This window comes from Ornithorhynchus anatinus, chromosome 11 (genome assembly GCF_004115215.2).
Source record: "Ornithorhynchus anatinus isolate Pmale09 chromosome 11, mOrnAna1.pri.v4, whole genome shotgun sequence".
Taxonomy (NCBI): Eukaryota; Metazoa; Chordata; class Mammalia; order Monotremata; family Ornithorhynchidae; genus Ornithorhynchus; species Ornithorhynchus anatinus.
This window is the reverse complement of record NC_041738.1, coordinates 35,532,336-35,549,791: the sequence shown is the minus strand read 5'-3', so window position 1 is coordinate 35,549,791 and position 17,456 is coordinate 35,532,336. Positions and strand designations below refer to the sequence as shown.

General features: G+C 46.9%; 1 protein-coding gene across 8 annotated transcripts in view; it reads right to left on the bottom strand.

Annotated features, from left to right (window-relative positions):
• Positions 1-17,456, bottom strand: part of HYDIN (HYDIN axonemal central pair apparatus protein) — a 335,154-nt gene that overhangs the window by 296,008 nt on the left and 21,690 nt on the right. The window contains exon 1 of one of the 8 annotated variants that reach the window (XM_039913570.1): positions 1,859-1,925. The exons of the other annotated variants lie outside the window; for them this stretch is intronic. The gene's annotated coding sequence lies outside the window, so the exon portion shown is untranslated. Of the gene's footprint in view, positions 1-1,858; positions 1,926-17,456 lie in introns of those variants that run through there. 8 annotated transcript variants of the gene reach the window in all.

The window sequence follows — 17,456 nt, the reverse complement described above, 5'->3', positions numbered from 1 at the left end:
GGCCACCATCATTATTATCATCTGTAAAATGGGGATTATTCATTCATTCCTTCAATAGTATTCATTAAGCGCTCGGGTTCGAATCCCAGCTCTGCCACTTGTCAGCTGTGTGACTGTGGGCAAGTCACTTGACATCTCTGTGCCTCAGTGACCTCGTCTGTAAAATGGGGATGACGACTGTGAACCCCACGTGGGACAAGCTGATGTCCCTGTATCTACCCCAGCGCTTGGAACAGTGCTCTGCACCTAGTAAGTGCTTAACAAACTAACATTGTTATTATTATCATCTGTAAACAAACTAACATTATCATCATCATCTGTAAAATGGGGGTGAAGACCGTGAGCCTCACGTGGGACAACCTGATGACCCTGCATCTCCCCCAGCGCTCGGAACAGCGCTCTGCACCTAGTAAGCGCTTAAACTAACATTATTATTATTATCATCTGTAAAATGGGGATGAAGACCGTTAGCTCCACGTGGGACCACCTGATGTCCCTGTTATCTACCCCAGCGCTTAGAACAGCGCTCTGCACCTAGTAAGCGCTTAAACTAACATTATTATTATTATCATCTGTAAAATGGGGGTGATGACCGTGAGCCCCACGTGGGACAACCTGATTCCCCTGTGACTACCCCAGCGCTTAGAACAGTGCTCTGCACATAGTAAGCGCTTAACAAACTTAACATTATTATTACTATCATCTGTGGAGAAGCAGCGTGGCTCAGTGGAAAGAGCCCGGGCTTTGGAGTCAGGGCTCATGAGTTCGAATCCCAGCTCTGCCACTTGTCGGCTGTGTGACTGTGGGCGAGTCACTTCTCTGCGCCTCGGTTCCCTCATCTGTAAAATGGGGATTAAGACTGTGAGCCCCACGTGGGACGACCTGATTCCCCTATGTCTACCCCAGCGCTTAGAACAGTGCTCGGCACATGTGAGCGCTGAACAAATACCAACATTATTATTATTATTATTAAACAAACATTATTATTATTATCATCTGTAAAATGGGGGTGAAGACCGTGAGCCCCACGTGGGACCACCTGATGTCCCTGTATCTACCCCAGCGCTTAGAACAGTGCTCTGCACCTAGTAAGCGCTTAAATAACATTATTATTATTATCATCTGTAAAATGGGGGTGAAGACCGTGAGCCCCACGTGGGACAACCTGATTCCCCAGTGACTACCCCAGCGCTTAAAACAGTGCTCTGCACCTAGTAAGCGCTTAAACTAACATTATTATTATTATTATCATCTGTAAACAAACATTATTATTATTATCATCTGTCAAATGGGGATGAAGCCCGTGAGCCCCACGTGGGACCACCTGATATCCCCGTATCTCCCCCAGCGCTTAGAACAGCGCTCTGCACCTAGTAAGCGCTTAAACTAACATTATTAGTATTATCATCTGTAAAATGGGGATGAAGACTGTGAGCCCCACATGGGCCCACCTGCTTAGCTTGGCTCCACCCCAGCGCTTGGCGCACAGTAAGCGCTTAACAGATGCCACCATCATCATCTAGTAGGATGAAGACGGTCAGCCCCACGTGGGACCACTTGATGCCCTGGTCTCCTCCCTGGCGCTTAGCACAGTGCTTGGCACGGAGTGCCTCGGTGACCTCATCTGTCAAATGGGGATTAAAAGTGTGAGCCCCACGTGGGACGGCCTCATCGCTTTGTATCCCCCCCCCCCAGCGCTTGGAACAGTGCTTGGCACATAGCGCTTAACAAATACAACCATTTATTTAAGAAACGCCCTCGTTGTCATCTGCAAAATGAGGGTTAGGGCTGTCAAGGCGTCGAGGCCCAGGCCTTCCCTCCCGACATGCTCCTCGTGCCCTTTTCGCTGCCAACTCACGGGCGCAAGCGGGAAAATCCGGCGCAGGACCGGCCCCGACCGGCCTCAACCGGCCCAGGCGGGGAAAGCTGGCGGTTGCCGGGCAACCGGGCGACGCCACCGCCCAGTAACCCCCGCGCCGATTGGACCTCAGCTTGGGGGGGGGGAGGAGCTGCCTGTTGCCGGGGCAACCCGAGCGACGCCACCGCCCAGTAAGCCCCGCGCTGATTGGAGGACGAGCGCGCCTCGGCTGGGGGGGCGGAGCCGCCGGTTGCTGGGGCAACCCGAGCGACGCCACCGCCCAGTAAGCCCCGCGCTGAGTGGAGGACGAGCGCGCCTCGGCTAGGGGAGGAGCCGTCGGTTGCTGGGGCAACCCGAGCGACGCCACCGTCCAGTAAAGCCAGCGCTGATTGGAGGACGAGCGGTGCCTCGGCCGCAGCCCGAAGGCCCGAACGAAAGCCGAAGGGAAGGCAGGCAGTGGCCCTGTCCCCCTCCCCCCGTTTGCTCTCTTGGGCTCCCAGCCTAAGCGTCGCTTTTCTTTAACTGGCGTCTGCCCCCTTCGTTCAATCATATTTATTGAGCGCTTACTATAATAATAATAATGTTGGTATTTGTTAAGCGCTTCCTATGTGCAGGGCACTGTTCTAAGCGCTGGAGGAGATACAGGGTCATCAGGCGGTCCCACATGGGCTCACAGTCTGCAACCCCATTTTAACAATAATAATAACAATGTTGGTATTTGTTAAGCGCTTACTAGGTGCAGAGCACTGTTCTAAGCGCTGGGGGGAGATACAGGGTCATGAGGTTGTCCCACGTGGGGCTCACAGTCTTCATCCCCATTTGACAGATGAGGCCACTGAGGCCCAGAGAATAATAATAATGTTGGTATTTGTTAAGCGCTTACTATGTGCAGAGCACTGCTCTAAGCGCTGGGGTGGATACAGGGTCATCAGGTTGTCCCACGTGGGCTCACAGTCTGCAACCCCATTTTAATAATATTAATGTTGGTATTTGTTAAGCGCTTACTAGGTGCAGAGCCCTGTCCTAAGCGCTGGGGAGATCCAGGGTCATCAGGTTGTCCCACGTGAGGCTCACAGTCTTCATCCCCATTTTACAGATGAGGTCACTGAGGCACCGAGAAGTTAAGTGATTTGCCCACAGTCACACAGCTGACAAGTGGCAGGGCCGGGATTCAAACCCACGATCTCTGGCTCCCAAGCACGGGGTCTTTCCTCTAAGCCACGCTGCTTCTCTAAGGCATCCGGCGTATACCAGACAGGGGACAGACCAGGTGGTCCAGGTTAAAAGTGGGCATCCGGCCACCTTAAAAAGGTAATAATAATAATTATAGTATTTGTTAAGCGCTTACTATGTGCAGAGCACTATTCTAAGCGCTGGGGTGGATACAGGGTCATCAGATTGTCCCACAGAGGGCTCACATTTTTTAATCCCCATTTTTACAGATGAGGGAACTGAGGCACAGAGAAGTTAAGTGACTTGCCCAAGCTCACACAGCAGAAAAGTGGCGGAGCCGGAATTAGAACCCATGACCTCTGGTTCCCAAGCCCTCGTCTCGGACCGTGTCTCTGCAAGCGCCTCCAGTCCAGGGCTGTGATTTCTGCAGCCACTCTCCACTTTCTGGGCCCAAAGGTCCAAGAATTAGAGAGCGACCCACAGCCTCCCAGGCCCAAGGCTCCAGACTTTACAGGGCGGTCCTAGCCGACCTCCTCCCTCTTTCCCGTAATTAACGCTGCTATTTGTTAAGTGCTTACTATGTGCAGAGCACTGTTCTAAGCGCTGGGGTGGAAACAGGGGAATCAGGTCGTCCCACGTGGGGCTCACAGTCTTGATCCCCATTTTACAGATGAGGGAACTGAGGCAAAGAGAAGTGAAGTGACTCGCCCACAGTCCCACAGCTGACAAGGGGCAGAGCCGGCATTCGAACCCATGACCTCTGACTCCCAAGCCCGGGCTCTCTCCACCGAGCCACGCTGCTTCTCAGCCGCAGTCCCGGCTTCCCTCGTGGACGGCAGAGACGATCCTGACACGGCACACGTTTCTTTCCGTACGTGACGCCTCCCATCAGCCGAGGCACACGTGCAACCCAGCAGTCGTTCTCTCCTCTCTGTTCTGGGGGGCACATTTGTAGGGCACCCCAAAATTTGAGGATAATTCCGCCTTAATCGGGAGCGTGGTCCCCTTATTCAGTACAAGGGAGGGGTCCAGGATTATACTTTGTTCGTTCTAAAACTTTCCCTTGCAGCTTTGCTAAAAATAAAGGATCCAGAAGTCCATGCCAGACAGACATCAAAGCAGTCTCCCCATTGACTCCTCTTAAGCATTAAAAGGGTGACTGGAGGAGGTAAGGAAAACGTCCTGTAAGTAATAAACAAAGGAATGGAAGTCCACTATCGAAGTTTTTAGAATCAGGAGAAATAGGAGCTGATTTTTCATTTCATTTTTATGTGGGCACAAAGCACCCTATGGACACTCAGTCATTGAATAGTATCTATTCTGAGCAAAGTAGATAAAGACAAGTCCTTACTCTCAAGGAGCTTATTGTTTAATGAGGAAGTAAAACAGACAGAAATTGTATACCTACACTGGGACCCAGAAGGAAGATATATACAGATGATGATGGTATTCGTTAAGCGCTTACTATGTGCCGAGCTCTGTTCTATATATATATATAACTGCTAATAGCAAGCGTATGGAAAAATGAGTATATAAGACATATAAATCAATGTATGGAATACATTAAGTGTTAACTGTTAAGGATAGCTGTTGGAAACTAGTTGAGGAATGTCTCCTGGAAGAGGTGTTGCTTTCTAGAAGGTTTGGAAGATGGGAATGTGTTCTGTTGTTGCACCAGGGTTCTTAATAATAATAAGAAGAAGCCTGGTGCAACAAATAGCATAATTATTATTATTATTATTACGCTATTTGTGAAGAGCGAGCTTACCACGTGCCAGGCACTCTGTGTACTAAGCAGTGGAATGGACACAAGCACAATGAGTCAGATACAATCCCCGTTCCACATAGCGCTCACAGCATCGATCCCCAATTTACAAATGAGGGAACTGAGGCCCAGAGAATAATAATGTTATCTGTAAAGCGCTTATTATGTGCAGAGCACAGTTCTAAGTGCTGGGGTAGATACAGGGTCATCTGGTTGTCCCACGTGAGGCTCTAAGTTAATCTCCATTTTACAGATGAGGTCACTGAGGCACAGAGAAGTAAAGTGACTTGCCCAGTCACCCAGCTAAGTTTGAATTGACAGATTTGAACCCATGACCTCTGACTCCCAAGCCCAGGCTCTTTCCACTGAGCCACACTGCCCAAGGTCACACAGCAGACAAGTGGCAGACCCAGGACTAAAACCCATGACCTTCTGACTGCCAGGCCCATGCTCTATCCTCTAAGCCAGGCTGCTTCTCAAACTCTCTACTCTTTGGAAAAGAAAAACTCAGAGAAGCCAAGTAACTGTCCGAGGCCATCGAGCAATTCGGAGCCGGCAGGACCCAGAACTCCAATCTTCTGACCCCTAAGCCTGTGCTACACCAAACTACCTCCCACCAAGATGTCTTTGAGTTGACTGAAAGGGGAAGCAGCTGCCCCCTGCACTTAATTATCCGGCGGAACTTTCTTTTCCATTTCTGACAGACGGGCAAATGTATTTTTGAGAAAACATTTGGCTAGAAATCACAGCCCACCGACTGCTAATTACAGAACTAAAAAGCTGGTCACGCTGGAGAGCAATTTTATTGACATCTAAGTTCCGGCAATATAAATACCAGCTACGGAACTCAATACTCTGAGAGCAGCTTCTTTTTTCCAACTCCTCTTCCCTACACTGGATGCTTCCCTCCTTCCAAGAGAGGAAGTACATTCTTCCTATGGGGTCAGAGACAATTCTGCTCAGAACAAATGGTGGCCAGGCCCCACTCTACTAAAGTGAAATGAAACTAGTTTTTATTTTTCCATTTTGATGTTATTGGACGGGTTCAAGTGCTCGCCATCCAAACTCTTAGAAAATTGGCTATCCCGGATGAGAGACGCATCAATGATCCGGCTGGCCAAAAAGATCAGGAAAGGAACACAGGGATGAAGACAGAGACAAAGACGGAGATAACGAGAGACAAAAGGAAAGAGACGGTCTCCGCCATTTATCTGCTGTGTGACCTTGGGCAATCAATTTGTTTCCAGGGGCCACAGAGGCTGGACTCCGGCACCCCAACGCTCTGCTCAAGGTTGATTCCCCACTGGGGTCACTCGAACTGCAAGCTACGACTTTGCTCCCGTAAGGTTACTGAAAACAGAGCCCGGCCTCACGGCATCAGCAACTTCCAAAGCGACAATCTGCAAAGGATGGAGGAGGCATTTTATAACAGCCACTTAAGCACCAAACTGAGTAAACTGAACAGGAAGGCGATATTATCCCTAAACATCCCATTTAAAATGTTATTTTTTTTTCACCGTTATTCATTGAGAGATGGTAGCAGAATAAGATGGAGTCTGACACCTCCCCGCCCTGTTTTGAAAATAATTTCCACCAACTAAACTGGGAAGGGAAACAAGTTGCACCACATTTCTGATTTCAAATATAGAGCTATATGCTGTGTAACTAAAAATGGTTTTAAATCACAAAATATCATCCCTTTCCATGTTTTTGAGGACCCAAGTGAGAGGAGCAGCACGGCTTAGTGGAAAGAGCACAGGCTTGGGAGTCGGAAATCGTGGGTTCTAATCCTGGCTCCGCCACTTGTCAGCTGTGTGACTTTGGGCAAATCACTTCACTTCTCTGTGCCTCAGTTACCTCATCTGTAAAATGGGGATTAAGACTGTGAGCCCCCTGTGGGACAACCTGATTAACTTCTATCTACCCAGTGCTTAGCACATAGTGAGTGCTTAACGAATACCATCATTATCCATCATTATTATTATTATGGGGGAGAGACCCTTTACGGATGGAGCCAAAGTGATCAGGAAAGGAACACAGGGATGAAGACAAAGAGGGAGATATGGGAAGCAGCGTGGCTCAGTGTAAAAGAGCCTGGGCTTCGGAGTCAGGGGTCATGAGTTCGGCTCCCGGCTCTGCCACTTGTCAGCTGTGTGACTGTGGGCGAGTCACTTCACTTCTCTGTGCCTCAGTTCCCTCATCTGTAAAATGGGGATGAAGACTGTGAGCCCCACGTGGGACAACCTGATTACCCTATATATCTACCCCAGTGCTTAGAACAGTGCTCTGCACATAGTAAGTGCTTAACAAATACCAACATGATTATAATGAGAGACAAAAGGAGACAGTCTCTGCCATTTATCTGCTGTGTGACCTTGGGCAAGTCGCTTTACTTCTGTGCCTCCATGTGTAAAATGGGAATTGAGCCTGTGAGCCCCACGTGGGACAAGAGGGACTGTATCTCCCTCTAGACTGTAAGCTCACTGTGGGCAGGGAATGTGCCTGCTTATTGTTGTATTGGACTCTACCGAGTGCTTAATACAGTGCTGTGCACACAGTAAGCGCTCTATAAATACGACTGAATGAATGAAACACAAAAAGAGGGCAAATGAGAGAGGGAGAGAGAAAGAGGATGAATGAGACTTATAGTTAGGGGTGACAGAAATATACAGGCAGGGTTGACCACTCGCCAGGGACTGCGACAGGGAGTCCTGACCCTTAGGGGAACCACTCAGAAGATGGAGGCGGCAGCAGAAACAGCTGGTAAAGCAAAGCTAGAGCAGATGCAATACAGCACGGCCCTGGGAGTCAGGGGATGCGGGTTCCAGTCCTGGCTCTGCCACATGTCTGCTTTGTGACCCTGGGCAAGTCGCTTCACTTCTCCGGGCTTCACTTACCTCCTCTATAAAATGGGGATTAAGACCGTGAGCCCCTTATGGGATAGGGACTGTGTCCAACCTGATTATCCTCTATCTACCAGTGTTTAGAACACGTCTTGGCACATAGTAAGCACTTAGATACCAAAATTATTATTATTATTGTTGTTAATACCGCCCTCACCACGACAACAATTGCTGCTGACCTCTGACTTTCAATATTTACATTAAAGTCTGTCTCCCCTTGTAGACTGTACCCTCGTTGTGGGTAGGGAACGTCTTTAATATTGTTATAGTGAACTCTCCCAAGGGCTTAGTATAGTGCTCTGCACGAAGTAAGCGCTCAATAAATACGATTGACTGACTGCCACTTCCGCCCCAACTCCAGGGACATGGCTGTGAAAACGACGACCGAGGTCAGGGGCATTGGATAGGGCAGCTAAGATCCGGGGATAAGGACTCAATCCGTCGGTGGTATTTATTGAGTGCCGACGCCGTGCAGAGCAGGGTACTGAGTGCTCGGGAGGGGACAATAGAGGAAGCAAACCAAACCCCTGCTCTCAGCGAGTTTATAGCCTAGAGAGGTTTTCAGACGAGGGCCGGGTCTACACCAAGGCGATGTGAGAGGGAGTAGGGGCGGCGAGGGCTTAGCTGGGGAAGGCCTCTTGGAGGAGACGTGGTTTTAATAAGGCCCTGAAGGAGAGGAGAGTGATTGGACCTCTCTGTTTGTGAGAACATTGGGTTTTTCCTTGCCGTTCTCAAGCTGACTGTAATTAATGAGGAAAGCGGAAAATAAAGAGCCTGTCTTTAAAAAGCTGATTCTTGCCTTATTTTACGGCATTCCCTGCCTCCACTGCAATATCACAGTTGGAGAGTGATCATTGATTTCTCTCTAAGACCGAGTCTCTTTCAGCGCTTTCTTCTTTATTGCCACAACTACCCACTTAATCCCTTTTACCTTAAACCGTGGCCAGAAATTGATACGTCTCCCCTTCTGTCTCCCCATTCCTTTCATCCTCTTCGGCCTTTTCGGCCGGGTCAATAAAGTCTCGTGGCTCTTCTTTGGGTTCTAATGTTCTGCTAGGTATTTCTTTTCTCTCAAAGCCAAAGATGCTAAAAGAAAGAGGCATATCTCCCGGGTGAGTCTGAGTGCTCTGAATAGGCTGCAGAATTAAAGGGAAAAGGGAGTTGTTTAAACAAAGCCAGGCCTTTCTAACGCTCCCCAGAACGTTATTTGGTAAAACGCCGACACTAACTCCCTTAAATTCCACCACCTTCCCCGCTCTTCTCTATCGACTTCAAAAATTGAAGTTGGATTCTCCTCAACTTCACACAAGCAGAGAGCCCTCAGCTACAAAAAAATCATACCGGCACGCAGGCACCTCTGCAAATGAGATGGCTACAAGATGGTGAAAAATGACCTCCTCTGGGAGCAATCCAGGTAGCTTGCTCACTTCAAATTGCGACCAAATTCGGTCTAATTTGTCCAAAGTGATATAAAAGCCTCAGCCACAGACTCTAAACAGACCAAAGAGGACAGAAGTGTCGGTGTACCGAAGGGCAGCCAAGTGTGCCCAGAACAAGACAAGGTTTTCAAGGCTTTCACAGCAAACACAAATCAATCGGTGGTAATTTACTGAGCACTTACTAGGCGCTTGGGAGAGTACAATGCAACCGAATTAGCAGACACGTTCCGATCACAACAAAGAACACCAAAAACACTCAAACTGAAAGTATATAAAAGTTGCGTATGTCTTGTATATTAAGATGATGGTGATGGTATTTATTAGGTGCTAAACACTGGGATAGATGCAAGATAAACAGATTGGACAGGGACCCTGGGACCACCTAGGGGTTACACAGTGAGAAGGAGGGAGAACAGATATCTTATCCCTATTTTACAGATGAAGAAACCAAGTCCGGAACTATTGAGCACCTTGCCAAAGATTACACCCAGCAGCCAAGTGGCAGAGCAGGGGCTATAATAGGCTCTCAGTCTTGTGCATTTCATTCATTCAATCAGAGCACTGTACTAAACGTTTGGAAAATACAATTCAGCAACAGATAGAAGCAAATCCCTGCCCACACCAGGCTCACAGTCTAGAAGGGGGGAGATAGGCATCAACCACTAGGCCACGCTGATTCAAAAAATGAGAGTTCTCCTGGGGAATGTCTCTTAGAGATTATGTATTTTTAAAAAAAAAATTCACCTTGGTGAATTTTTCCCTGTAGGTATGTGCACACCTGTTCTCTCTGTTTCAGTCTCACCTCTATGCTTGGCACATAGTAAGCGCTTAATAGATGCCATTATTATTATTAGAGAAGCAGCGTGGCTCAGTGGAAAGAGCCCGGGCTTGGGAGTCAGAGGTCATGGATTCTAATCCCGACTCTGCCACTTGTCAGCTGTGGGACTGTGGGCAAGTCACTTCACTTCTCTGGGCCTCAGTTCCCTCACCTGTAAAATGGGGATGAAGACTGTGAGCCCCACGTGGGACAACCTGATTACCCTGTATCTCCCCCAGCGCTTAGAACAGTGCTCTGCATATAGTAAGCGCTTAACAAATACCAACATTATTATTACCTCTGGGCCAACCCAATTCCCGACCTGTGCCTAGGATAGTCAGGCGAGCTAGTCAGATGTTGAAGACTTTTCCTTTCCGAGCCTTAACTCTCCCCACTGCCTATCCCATCCTCAGCAGGTAGCTTGCCTGGCCAAAAAAGAGACAGGGCAACTGAGAAGCCGTGTGGCATATTGGATAGAGCACGGGCCTGGGAGTCAGGAGGACCGAAGTTCTAGTCCCAGCTCCGCCACTTGTCTGCTGTGTGTGATCCTGGGCAAGTCACTTAACTTCCCTGAACCTCAGTCACCTCATCTGTAAAATGGGGATTTTTTTTTTAAATGGTACCTGTTAAGCGCTTACTATGTGCCGGGCACTGTACTGAGCGCTGGGGTAGATATAAGCTAAAAGGTTGGACACAGTCCATGTCCCACATGGGGCTCAGGGTAGAGAAGCGCGTGGCTCAGTGGAAAGAGCACAGGCTTGGGAGTCAGAGATCATGGGTTCGAATTCCAGCTCCACCGCTTGTCAGCTGTGTGACTGTGGGCAAGTCACTTCACTTCTCTGGGCCTCAGTTACCTCATCTGTAAAATGGGGATGAAGACTGTGAGCCTCATGTGGGACAACCTGATCACCTTGTATTCCCCCCACAGTGTTTAGAACAGTGCTTTGCACATAGTAAGCACTTAACAAATACCAGCATTATTATCATTATTATTATTAATCCCCATTTTACAGTCAAGGATCGGGAGTGTATGGCAACACTAGTGTGGAAAACTGAGACGGATGCTGTCCCAGCTGAAATCCAACAACCACCATCCCTCTGTAAGCTCACTATAGACAGGGGACATTTCTGCTAATTCTGTTGTATTGTACTCTCCCAAGCACTCAGTACAGTGCTCTGCACATAGTAAGCACTCAGTAAATACCATTGATTGATTGATTGATCTCCGACCAGCTCAGCCTGTTTTTTTAGATCTTGCCAACATTAGGAAGGACAGTTAACACTAGATTATCTGTGAGTGGGTTATCGTGGATAGAGCACGGGTCTGGGAGTAAAAAGGACCTGGGTTCTAATCCCGGCTCCACCACTTGTCTGCTGTGTGACCCAGGGCAAGTTACTTCACTTCTCTGGGCCTCAGGACCTCATCTGTAAAATGGGAAATACGGCTGTGAGCCCCATGGGTAGCCGGGACTGTGTCCAACCAGGTAAGCTGGTATCTGCCCAAGCACTTAGTACAGGACCTAGTACATAGTAACAAATGCCATAAAATAAGAAACACAGATCACTATCCACCCTTTCACGATACTGTGAAACTTTCAATAATCCACACGTGTCAAGACATAGATAAATGAAGACACAGAGGAGTAACCACATGAATCCCCAAGAATCATGAAATAAGGCAGCAACCTGGGGCCCAGCTGGGGGGGGGTTGATATCAGGAGTTATCGTGGGCTACAGGAGAAAGTTGCCCCAGTCAGAGGAGCCCAGAGGAAGCCACTGGGATGGACTGCGTGAGACAGCATCAGAGAAGCCAGGCTAGCATCTGGCTTAAAGAGCTTAAAAAACAAAATCAATCTAAAAAGCGATCACCCACTAGCAGGTAATCGAGTGTTAACCGTACTTCACGTTGCTGGCAAGATCCACAGAAAGGTATTCGTTTCTAATGGAGCCACGTTTTATTTTCAATTACAGATGCCGTAGGATCTTCCCTCTCCGACTAGTCAAGGGAGGCTTTCCCAACTTTTTCCCCCCATTCTCACCCCCGGGCTAGATTTGGCTCAGACGGCATTGTCATCAAGACCAGGAAATCTTGGCAGGATCCCTGCATGGGGGTCAGACCGTATATGAACCCTTAAGATTCAGGGGGATTAGGGTGGGTAGAGTGAAGAGTCTGAAGAGTAGAAAATTCCTCTATTTCTGTCTGCAGCTCCTTCAATTGGCTCCAAGCCTCTCTCTGCTTGCTTCAAGCACACGTCGATCAATCGGTAGTATTTATTGAGCATCTACTAAGTGCAGGCAGAAGGTGATGGTAAACCAGTTTGGATACCCACGCCAGAATGAGGAGAAGGTAGGTCATTCTGTAGAAAGTGGGTTTTCAGGGAGTCGTCGTGAATCAGAAACGATTCGACGGCATTTGACCAACGGACTACGTGCAGAGCACTGCGCTAAGTGCTTGGGAGAGTTCAGCAGAATCCACAGACCTCATTCCTGTCCCCAGAGAGTTTACAATCTACACTTATACTGTTAAACAGACTTTGAGCCCTTAGGAGAGCAACAGCCTTAGAATGTTTAAATTAAAGAGTTAAGACACTAGGAATGTCTACTACCCAGGGGTGGAATTGGGGAGGAATCTAAAAGAACTTGATTTCCAGATCTCACAGGTCCTCCGGGATGCAAATGACCACAACATGCTGACGGAAATTACGAATGTGCAGGGAAGAGAGAGTGATTAGAGTTGGTCCATCCCTCTCCGTTAGCATGGGCGTCGAGAAGGGTAACTGTCATATGGTTCCTTCCTGTTACACTGTACTCTGCCAAGTGCTTCGTACAGTGCTCTGCGCATGGTAAGCACTCAATATGTGTGAAGGATTGATCGTTGCTGCTGTCTGAGATAGATTATGGGTCTGATTCTGTAAAGCACTACTTAGGTTCCTCTAGTCTATTCTTAAAAAGAGCCAAGATGCCTAAAAGAAATCATTTCCTTTTCCAACCCATCGAATAACTGCAGTTTACCCGTGGTTCTTGCAAACCCATTTATCCTCTCCCTACACTTGGTAAATAGATTGAGGCAGATCAACTATTCACTGGTATTTATTAGGTGCTTATTCATTCATTCACTCCTATTTATTGAGCACTTACTGTATGCAAAGCCCTGTAGGAAGCTCTTGGGAGAGTACAACAACAGACGCGATCCCTGCCCATAATGAGCTCTTAATGAGTCTAGAGGGGGAGACAGAAATTAATACACAGAATATACATAAATAGATACGCCCTCGGGTGAGTACAATGTCCTATTTTCTAAAGGGAGAAAAATAAGTTTCAGGGACATGCCCAAGTGAGTCTTCGGAGAAGGCAGCACTAGCGGGTCGGTGTCCCGGTTCATAGGTCAGACCCCTAACCAACCCACCACTCTTCCTCTCTATTTCAAAAGCACTTAATCAATCAGACGGGGTCGTGTTCACCAGAGAGCTCTGACGGAAGTGAATAATGAAGTAGTGGAGCTGCTGATAATTTATTAAATACGGTTACTGTGTTGGATGGTGTTCAACACTCGGCCTGTCTTCCAAACGGAAGCTAATGGTGATCCCAAAAATGATAACCTTACCTCATTAGCGGAAAAAAATAGCTAAGAAAAATCATTAGGAAGAGAGTCATCAGGAATCAAGATGAATTGAAGATGGGATAGAAAAAGATTCTGTCAGAGTCCCTCTTGTCTGTGTAATATGAAGGGGTTTTTTGGATTCTGTGATAGGGGAGGGAGAGAGAGAAAGTGAGACAGAATGTGACAGACACACGGAGGGACGGAAGAGAGATTTTGTTTTATGTCATCTAACACACGCAAGCCCAAATAGCAAGGACTTTTGATCATTATGGATAAATAAATGATGAATCAAGCTTCCCTTACTGATTTGAGATTTTTTCCTCAACAAATAGAGTGTTATTTATATACACATTTGCGGCACGTTTGATAAAGTAACCATAATAAAGCCTTATTCTGGGTTAAAAAAACTAGCGATCCATGTAATAAACAAAAATGGGAAAAGATGAAAGTGGTCAGTGGAAAGAAGAGACCTGTGAAAATCCTCTGAAATAAAAGACTTCAGACACCATCATGGTGATCCTAAAAAAAAATCCAAGTAATGAAATAGCGAGGCTTCTGAGCATCTTATTTCCCAGGGCACCTCTTGGTGGACATCCACACCTCCGTTACAACTCCATGGCGGCTTAATGACGTTCACATATTTGATCACTGTTGAGTCGATGGAAATTTGGGCAAGTCCAAGAGCCGATACCCCCCTTCTCCTCCTGACTTTGATTTTAGGAAGTCTTCGGGACTTGGTCTCACTGTGAGTTTTCTGTCAAATCTGGGTCTCCCCGGGGATCCAGATATAAATGAGCTGTATTTCTAATGGGAAAGGTCTCCCGTCTCCCGCTCACCCCCGTCCCATTCACTCCTCTCTAGCTACCATCGCACGCGCTAGCTCCCTGCCACCTAGCAACAGCTCCTGATATTTCTTTCCTTGGGATGCCCTCACGAAGCCACAGCTTCCTCCTCTTTCAAAACTCTCCTCAAGACCCACCTCCTGGATGAAGCCGTCTCAGGTAACATCACCTCGCGTAATCATTTCCATCACTCCAGTAGTTCTATTTCTGTCAATTATGTGTTTCGGTCGTTTACGCATTCCCCCTCTTCCAAAGCCTCCACTGGTTCTCCACTGCCCTGTGCACAAACCAGAAGTTCATAACCACTGTTTATGAGGCGCTCCACGAACTGACGCCTAATCAATCAATGGTATTTACTGAGCACTTATTATGTGCAGAGCACTATACTAAGTGTTTGGGAGAATACAATGGAATTAGCAGACACGTTCCCTGCCCATAATGAGCCTCCTTAGGGCGAGACAGACATTAATAGGAATAATTTATATAATTTTAAAGGAAAGTCTTAAAGGTAAGTGCTGTGGGGTTGGGGGTGGGGTGAATATCAAATGTCCAAAGGTCATGGGTCAAGTGATAATAATAATAATAATATGGCATTTGTTAAGTGCTATGTGCCAAGCACTGTCCTAAATAGTTGGGTAGATTCATGGTAATTGCGTTGGACACAGAGTCCCTGTCTCCATAGGGCTCCCAATCTCAATCCCCACTTTACAGATGAGTTAACTGAGGCACAGAGAAATTAAAAGTGACTTGTCGGACATGTGTCGGAGCCGGGACTAGAACCCAGGTCCTTCTGGCTCCCAGGCCCGTATTTCTCCCCTAGGCCACGCTGCTTCTCATTGTACTGAGCACTTGAAAAGTAACCAAGTGACAAATTCTCTGCCCTAAGCAATCTCACATCCTAATGGACTAGAAAGCCTCTCCAATCTTGAGAGGCAGAAGCAAAGTATCTGCCTCGCAGGTCTTAACGAGAAAGGCTAATATCCTTTCAAAACCAAACATAAAAAAGGCATAGGTCTTGCATAGGCGACACAGAAGAAAGAATGAACCGGGGAAAAAGAGCTACAAAACTAGCTGCCCTCTTCTCTCACTTCACCCCAGTCTTTTACTTTCCACTCCTCCCTTGGCTCCACTGCTCATAAAATTCACCCTCCCTAGGCCACCGTCCCTCTTTTTACTGACCCTCAACTCTCTCCCCTCCTTCAATCAGCAAAGCCCAGTGGAAAAATCACAGGCTCAGTAGTCGGAGGACCTCGGTTCTTATACTGATTCTGCCACGTATCTCCTGTGTGACTTTGGGCAAGTCACTTCATTTCTCTGTATCTCAATTATCCCAACAGTAAAATGGGCTTAAATCCTATTCCCTCCTACTTAGACTGTGAGCCCCACGTGGGACATGGACTGTGTCCAACCTGATTAACTTGTTTCTACACCAGTACTTAGAAAAATGCTTGGCATATGTAAGCACTTAACAAGTACCATTAAAAAAAATCACCTCCTCCAGATGGCATTTCCTAATATCCCCACTGTCCCGGTCACGTCATTCTTTCCAATCAAGTGATGGGATTTATTGAGTGTTTACTGTGTGAAGAACTGTAATAAGCATTTAGGAAGGTACAACCGAGTCCATGAGAGAGCTCCCTCCAATATTTCTTTATTAATTTATGTTTTTGATTTATTACCTTGAGTTTTTCTAGTTCTCACATTCTTTAAACTATAGTTTATTTGTAAACTTCTACGTGCTAGCCTTCTCCCAGTAGATTTTTCACCTCTCAAGGGCATCGGCTCAATCTTTTATTGCTTTTGCATATTCCTTAGGAAAGCCTGGCATTTACAGCACTCTCTAGGGTTCAACACAGTCCACTGACAATTATCAAAATGCTTCTGCCTTTCTATGCCTCTCCAGCTTGTGATTTTTGTCAGCGTGGATGTCTGTGTATGTATATTTCCCTTGATTCCTCCATTAGGTTCTGAGTTCCTTGAAGGCAGAACTCACATCTTTTCCTTCTTCTGTAACTCCATTCATGGCCTCTACAAACGTAGTGGGGGCTCAAAACTATCTTGGCTGACTGACAGACATAAAGGTGGAAGTAAGGTAAGAGGAAAAGACTCAAGGTCACTTGCTCCATGAACTCCTTCCCCCAGAACATGCAAAAATAACTTTCTAGAGGAACACGGGCCTCTAGACTCATTAGAAACAGAGAAGACAGATGGAAACATCGAAGTCGTTAATGGCTGTCAGCAGATGACCCATCCAGCTTGGCCCGTCACCGACCTCTCTCCAAACAATCATGATGCTGGAAGTCAAGGAGTGACTTCGGATGGAAAAAGAAATGTCTGGAGCAGAGTAACCCTAATTGCAAGATCTTGTTCTCATTTTGTTTTTAAACCTAGGAATGAAGGGCAAGATAAAAAGGAAAAAGGGAGAAAGAGTTAGTAGCATAGCTGACCCTACCTGGACTAAGAGTTTCATCTTTATGTATTTGTTCCAGAGCCAAGATGAAAGGCACGGGGATAGAACTATCAAACAGCAACTGGTTCTCCAGGGCCAAAAAGGGAGCAGTGTGGCATATACTGACTTTTGAGTCCTTGAAGGACTATCACTTCTACGTTGTTTGTCTCTGATTATCGATTCCGAGAGGACAAGGACCTTGCTGTTGAATAGCTTGTTTTGAGAAAGTAAAGATACGGCAGTTCTCCGTTCTTACTGTTCACTTATTTTAGCTTTCAAATGGTGGTTTTCATCCCTCCACTAATAGGCAATACTCTGTGATATTCAGTAAGGTCACATCCTTCTTGAAGAACTGTGTTTGCTGAAGGGCTCCATGATTCTTAATGATAGGAGCAAAGCTTGGCGAGGCTGAGAGGAGAATAGAGAGGATGGAATGGTTAAAAATAGGATCTACAAGGAAATGTGAAAGGAATTAAAATTGTTTCTTTTGAAGCAGAGAAGATCGAGGGACAACTTAACAGTATTCAAATACCCAAAGTATTATCATAAAGAAGTTGGTGGCTAGCTGTGCTCCATCTCCCCTGAATATAACTGATAAAAAGTGAGGTA